At 35.9% G+C, this 7891-nt stretch overlaps 1 non-coding gene across 1 annotated transcript; it reads right to left on the reverse strand.

The window, feature by feature from the left end:
- Window positions 1-2435: 2435 nt before the first annotated feature.
- On the reverse strand, window positions 2436-2542 carry LOC115698348 (small nucleolar RNA R71). Its single transcript, XR_004008101.1, has one exon. It is a non-coding gene; the product is annotated as a small nucleolar RNA R71 (small nucleolar RNA).
- Window positions 2543-7891: the final 5349 nt, after the last annotated feature.

Consider the following 7891-nt stretch of genomic DNA (forward strand, 5'->3'; position numbering starts at 1 on the left):
AATCTTTTAGTAATTTTTTTGTCCTTAAATTATTAAAAATTTTATAGCAAATCTCTTTATAATTTAAAATTATACACATATAATTTCATAATTAAATTTTATTATACTTATAACTTTAATTTAAAATTATTACACTTAGTTATTTAGTTTTTTTTTATTTAAATATTTAAAAAGAAAAAAGTGGAATAGGTTAAATGTATTTTTCAAAAAAAAAATGGCAAACTCCTCCATCTTTTTTTAAAAGGAGTCATTTACTCAAAAAACCAAACCAGAGTCGAAAAATAAAGTCAAGCTCCTCCAAAAAACGAAACAACATCAAATTTGAATAGAAAAACTCATACTTAGTTATTCTGGTTATAAAAAAAATAATTTAATATCATTTAAAAATTGATTATTCAATAAGAGAATTCTAATTTGTGTAAAAAAAAAAGCCTAATATTTGTAAAAAAGAATAAAATTTCATTGTAAATATTATAACTAAATTGCTTAAATGTTAAAATAATTCTAGTAGGGATTGTTAGGTTATAATTAGCCTAGGTCTTTAAAGTTAGCATTATCTCGTCTATTGGTGTCTTTTGGAGCAGTTTTACGCTTGATTTTCATTATTTCAGGTTCCCGGAGTGTTAAAGTTCAAATTCAGTCAAATGGCGAAAAACTGGGATAAACTGGAAAAAATTGGAAAAATTCGTCTCCAGAAGCTACAGTAGTCGCGACTTCCATTGAGCCAGGTCGCGACCCTAGTCGTGACTTCGAGGTTTGGCAGAACCTTCAATTTTCGAGGTTTGCCTGTAATCGCGACCAGCTTAAGTGCTAGTCGCGACTAGGTACGGAAATCGCAGATTTGACCTAATTTTGATTTTTCTCTCAATTGGAGGCACACCACTCATCCCTATATAAGGAATACGACACTGAAGGTCAGAAAGAAGCAAAAACAGACCTAATAGTGGAGGCAAGTGGAGAGGAAGCTATCTTGAAGACCCGGAGCGATACCACCTTCTAGTTTCTTTCTTTTACCCTTTTAATTCTTCTTTATGTTTGTTTTTATTTCTGAATTAATCATGGATGTTTTTAGAGTTATTATGAACTAAATTTCCCAATAAGGGAGGATGATGATTGTTGTTTAAGTTTATGCCTAGTTAATAAATAATTGCCATTCCTTCATCTTATGTGTGAATACTATCTTTATTTGTGTTTAATTCCATGTGCAAGCTTGATCACCTTTTACATGTTTAATAATCTCAATTCGAAATCTGAAAAGTGAGAATTGGGAATGCTAAAATTTGGATAGTCTAGGTTCTGATGTAAAACGAAAGTATTTACATAGCCTCAGTGACTAATAGATTATTGCTTAATGCTGATTTTGTGTTGATTTAATTAAGAAGTTAATTAGAGAACATATTATTTAGAACCTAAAAGATCTGAAAAGAGTTAGGTTAATTTATAATCTGTCATTCACATTGAGATAAGGATAGCAATTAGGTATTAACATAGGTAGCTTATCAACAGGATTCACCTCCCTAATCTCTCATCTTGATTAATCTTCGTTTATTTTCTCTTTAATTTCTGAGTTATTTACTTTCAAATTGCAAACTTATTATTTTACCGAATAGAATCATAAGTATAGTTCAGTAGTACTTAATCCAATTCCCTGTGGTTCGACCTCACTTGCGCGAGATACTACTTGATTGCGTACACTTGCGTAATAACCATAAAATTTCGTAATAAGTTTTTGGCGCCGTTGCCGGGGAATTGTTTAAAGATTAATATTACACAAATTATACTAACTTCTACTTTGGTATATTTTCTCTTGCTGATTTTTCTAACCTTTTTCTTGCAATATTTTCGTGATCCATTTCAGGAATCATAAGTGTATGCGCCGTCAAGGACAAGCTGTCATATTACCAGTTGATCCTGAAATCGAGAAAACTTGTAGGAGAAACCGAAAGAACAAGAGGCAAGAAGGAGTTTCAGCAACTGCTGAAACTTCAGAAATCATGGCTGCTAATGCTGCAAACAATGGAGGTAATAACGGTAATAATGGTGGCGCCGTAGAAGATCAAGCTAATGGCCGCAGCTTGAGAGATTACATTCTCCCTACTCTGACGGGAGTGCAGTCATGTATCAGGCCACCGGCAGTGGATGCAAATAACTTTGAGATCAAACCTGCCATACTTCAAATGGTGCAGTCTTCAGTTCAGTTTGGTGGCCTCCCTTCTGAAGATCCTAACCTGCATCTCTCTAACTTCATGGAACTTTGTGAAACTTTTAAAGTTAATGGAGTTAGTGATGATGCCATTCGACTGAGACTATTCCCATTCTCTCTCAGAGAACGAGCCAAGAGTTGGCTAAACTCCTTCCCACCCAACTCTATTGCCACCTGGAATGATCTGGCAACGAAATTCTTGTCGAAGTTCTTTCCTCCAGCCAAGTTTGCAAAGCTGAGAGGAGAAATCAATAACTTTTGCCAACAAGACAATGAATCTCTCCATGAGGCTTGGGAGAGGTTTAAAGATCTAATCAGAAAGTGCCCTCATCATGGTATAGAGAAGTGGATGCTGGTCCACAATTTCTACAATGGGTTGGTAGGAAACACTAGAACTCTAATAGATGCAGCAGCTGGTGGAGCCTTTATGAGAAAAAGTGCTAATGAGGCGTATGATCTATTGGAGGAGATGGCTCTAAATAATCAGCAGTGGCCAACTGAAAGAAGCCAATCAAAGAGGGTAGCTGGTGTGTTAGAGGTGGATGCCATCACAAAGTTGACAGCTCAGGTTGAGGCATTGACAAAGATAATTGCAGGGCAAGCTAAACAAGCCCAAGTTGTGTGTGAGTTATGTGGAGGAAGCCATCACTTTTCAGAGTGTCAAGCAGATGTGGATGATTTGCCAATGGATGAAGCTAAAGCCATTGGAAACTATTCACAGAACAACAACAACAATTATGGGTTCAACCAGGGTAATAACAGAAGAAACAGTGGGTTCTATCAGCAACGAAATCAGAACCAGAATCAGAATCAACAGTTTAATCAGCAACAAACCTCTGGTGGAAATTCTAGTTTGCAAACAGATTTATTGCTTCAATTCATGACTGAAACTAGATCTTCAATCAAAGACCTGCAAACTCAGATGGGCCAACTAGCAACTCAAGTAGCAACCCGTCCTCAAGGGAATTTACCTAGCACAACTGAAGTAAACCCCAAAGAAAACTACAAAGCAATTACCCTGAGAAGCGGTAAAAATTATGATGGTCCTGAACTGCCACAATCAGCTGATGGAGAAAAGGAGAATGAAGCTCAACCAAAGCCAACCCCAACACCAACATCAGAGAAGGCTATTGACAGCCCAACACAATCACAACAGTCTCCACCAATTAGCATTGATCACCATGTGAAAATACCCTATCCTTAGAGGCTCAGAAAGTCAAGTCTAGACAAGCAGTTCACCAAATTCCTAGAGGTCTTCAAAAGACTACACATCAACATTCCTTTTGCTGAAGCCTTGGAACAAATGCCCCGTTATGTGAAGTTCATGAAGGAGATATTGTCTAAGAAGAGAAAATTGGAGGACTATGAAACAGTGGCATTAACTGAGGAGTGTAGCGCCATTTTACAAAAGAAACTACCGCCCAAGCTTAAAGATCCGGGTAGTTTCAATATCACATGCTCTATAGGGGGTTCGGTGGAAACTAAAGCTCTATGCGATCTAGGAGCAAGCATTAATCTAATGCCTTTGTCTGTCTTCAAGAGGCTAGGATTGGGAAAAGCAAAGCCCACAACAGTGACTTTACAACTGGCAGATCGTTCTTTGACTAATCCTCGTGGGATAATTGAAGATGTACTCGTGAAGGTTGGTAAGTTTATCTTCCCTACTGATTTCCTAATTCTTGATATGGAGGAAGATTCAACTATTCCCATTATTTTGGGAAGACCATTCTTAGCCACGGGCCGAGCAGTAATAGATGTTCAAAAGGGAGAGTTAAAGTTGAGAGTGCAAGATGAAGAGGTCAATTTTAATGTTTTTGCCCCAACTGACATTCCTACCTGTTGCAAGATTGAGATGGTGAAGGGTTCTTTTGTTAAATCTGATAAGAAGAAAGCAAAGCCTAAAGAGCGACTTCGAACGATTCAGCGTCGTTGGAAAAGATTGATGTGTGGTAGTTCTGAAGGGGAGCTTACTCTTGTGCAAAAATCTGAAATCAACACTATTGGTGGTCAATTTTCTTCATTTAGTACGAGGGCTCTTTTGGATGAAAAGGGTCCACCCAACCCTTTCTGAGAGGGTCTCAGGTAAGTTTCTTGTCTCTGCATATTACTGTATACATTGGGGACAATGTAATATTTAGTTTGGGGGGAGAGACTTAAAAATTTTAAATTCTGCACTTTAATTTTTGCATTTTAATTTTTTGTTTTAGTTAAGGAATGGCAATAAGCTTGATGATAGTTGTATACTGCTGATTAGTGCGATGTGTTCTGAAATTGCAAAATAACTGTGTGCTTGATTCTGTTAACTCTTTGGATTAGTTTGGATGCTTAGAAACCTGTGTTTAATTGTAATTACTCAATCTGTGAAAATTGTTATAACTGTTTTACTATGGTTTGTGGTAAGATTAACAGGATAGCTTAGAACTTGCATGTTTATTCTTTTGAGGCGAAATCCTTGATAGTGTTCAATTGGAATATGACTTAGGCATTTGTTGGATAGTTTGAGCCTTTCAAGCCTACCATAATAATGTGTATCCCTAGTGAACCTTTTGAGCCTAAACCTGTTATGTTTTTCACCCATTGATTTGAAAAATTTTGCAGCCACACTATTAATTTTTCTTCACCATGTTATCCATGATATCATAAGCTACATGATTAGTTTGGGGGAGGAGAAACATTTAGTTTGAGGAAATAGTGAGAGGGAGAAAACTTGTAAGATTGAGAAGAAAAAAAATTGTGTAATTCAATGTCACTGAAAAAAAGAATATGAAAAAAAAAAACACTATGAAAAAGTAAAAATATGTGTTTAAAAAAATAAAAAAAAATAATAAAATATATGATTTCAGTGATGTTGGAAAATAGTAGAGATGTCTTCTATCAATCTTGGTAAATTTGGGAACAGTATGGGATTTTAGAAAAAGAGAAGTAAAAAGCTTGTGGGTTCTGTTTGTGTGCTTATGATATCTTGAGCCAAAATTGTCTTTTGCCTATCCCTGAATATCTGAGCCATACTACCTAAGCCTTGAAAAGACCTAATGATTCCGAAGAACACTGTCAACATTAGTCGAGAAAGGTAAGCATGCAAGCTTATGAGTTATCGGATTGTGGAATTAATGGAAAGAGTAAGACTTTTATAACAATGTTTCACATTTGAGTAAATTGTTGCAGTTGTACATAGTGTTATTTATGGAGCATCCGAGTTAATTGTTAGAGTTAGTAGGATCAAAATTCTAGTTTATGCAAGTAGAAAACAGAGCATGAGTCAGCAGCATAGTAATTATCTGATAGCGTAGTTAGTTTTTTTTATCTTACTCGGGGGCGAGTAAGAATTTAGTTTGGGGGATTTTGTTAGGTTATAATTAGCCTATGTCTCGGGTCTTTAAAGTTAGCATTATCTCGTCTATTGGTGTCTTTTGGAGTAGTTTTACGCTTGATTTTCATTATTTCAGGTTCCCGGAGTGTTAAAGTTCAAATTCAGTCAAATGGCGAAAAACTGGGATAAACTGGAAAAAATTGGAAAAATTCGTCTCCAGAAGCTACAGTAGTCGCGACTTCCATTGAGCCAGGTCGCGACCCTTTTTCCATGTCGCGACCCTGGTCGCGACTTCGAGGTTTGGCAGAACCTTCGATTTTCGAGGTTTGCCTGTAGTCGCGACCAGCTTAAGTGCTAGTCGCGACTTGGTACGGAAATCGCAGATTTGACCTAATTTTGATTTTTCTCTCAATTGGAGGCACACCACTCATCCCTATATAAGGAATACAACACTGAAGGTCAGAAAGAAGCAAAAACAGACCTAATAGTGGAGGCAAGTGGAGAGGAAGCTATCTTGAAGACCCGGAGCGATACCACCTTCTAGTTTCTTTCTTTTACCCTTTTAATTCTTCTTTATGTTTGTTTTTATTTCTGAATTAATCATGGATGTTTTTAGAGTTATTATGTAAATTTCCCAATAAGGGAGGATGATGATTGTTGTTTAAGTTTATGCCTAGTTAATAAATAATTGCCATTCCTTCATCTTATGTGTGAATACTATCTTTATTTGTGTTTAATTCCATGTGCAAGCTTGATCACCTTTTACATGTTTAATGATCTCAATTCGAAATCTGAAAAGTGAGAATTGGGAATGCTAAAATTTGGATAGTCTAGGTTCTGATGTAAAACGAAAGTATTTACATAGCCTCAGTGACTAATAGATTATTGCTTAATACTGATTTTGTGTTGATTTAATTAAGAAGTTAATTAGAGAACATATTATTTAGAACCTAAAAGATCTGAAAAAGAGTTAGGTTAATTTATAATCTGTCATTCACATTGAGATAAGGATAGCAATTAGGTATTAACATAGGTAGCTTATCAACAGGATTCACCTCCCTAATCTCTCATCTTGATTAATCTTCGTTTATTTTCTCTTTAATTTCTGAGTTATTTACTTTCAAATTGCAAACTTATTATTTTACCGAATAGAATCATAAGTATAGTTCAGTAGTACTTAATCCAATTCCCTGTGGTTCGACCGCACTTGCGTGAGATACTACTTGATTGCGTACACTTGCGTAATAACCATAAAATTTCGTAACAGGGATTTATATAATAAATTATTTATAATTATTAATTGTTAAAAGAGGTTTTGTTAAATATATAATTAATTATTTTAAGAAAATAATTAATTATAATTAATTGATTCTAAAAAAGGAAGTTTTACCTATTGGTAACCTACTATTATAGGTAAAAAAAAAAATATAATCATGATGGTTACAATAAAAATGTAGCCATTGAATAGTCACCCATATATATACATATTTCTTTCCTATTAACCCTATTCACTATTTCCTTTACATTTCCAATCTCTCTTTTTTTTTTTTGAAGGAAAATCTTATTAATAACAAAGAAACAAGACTACATCAAGTTGGGCAAGTCAGCCTTACAAAAAATAATTAACCAGCTAGGAAAAATATGAGAAAAGAATTGAGAAGTTTTTGTTGCTAAACATCTCTTAGTCAACATATTTGCACATTCATTATTTTCTCTATGTACATGAACAATATTAGAGCCCTGAAATTCTTCCATTCTAGCCTTGATCTGGTGTAGGATAGTGCTAATCGCACTAAAGTTGTTGTCTTGTTTCTGCAACTCAGTCACCACTTTCTTGCAATCCGACTGGATTTCGATGTGAGTTGCTGCTGTGGTTAGTGTCCTCTTGAGCGCTTCCAGGATCGCCCATGCTTCAGCCATTTCGATAGAGCATTTACTCGGGCACCATACCAGCAAGCAGAATCTCCCCCTGCCAGTTGCGCAAAATGAAGCCTAATCCCACACCTGTCGATTCCTGGTTCATCGCAGCATCACAATTGACACAGTGGCTGTCAGTTGTAGGCTTCTTCCATTGCTTTGATTTGGGGGGGGGGGGGGGAAGTCCCACCAGCTTGTATTGCAACCTCTCCATTTAGAATTACTCTCGGATAGGCTGAGAACACCCAATCCAAAAGCTGAATTCCATTCATGGTTGGGAGTTTATTCCATTTCCTGTTACGATTCTCCAAAATAGCCCACATGACTTTAATTGCCTCTTCGAATTCACTTTTGTCCAGCCGATTCTGTAATGACATTAAAATGTCAAACATGGATCCATCTCTCACAGATTCACACTTCTTATACCAAGGAATGAGTTTCCACACCACTTTAGTTTTAGC

Source organism: Cannabis sativa, chromosome 7 (genome assembly GCF_029168945.1).
Source record: "Cannabis sativa cultivar Pink pepper isolate KNU-18-1 chromosome 7, ASM2916894v1, whole genome shotgun sequence".
NCBI lineage: Eukaryota > Viridiplantae > Streptophyta > Magnoliopsida > Rosales > Cannabaceae > Cannabis > Cannabis sativa.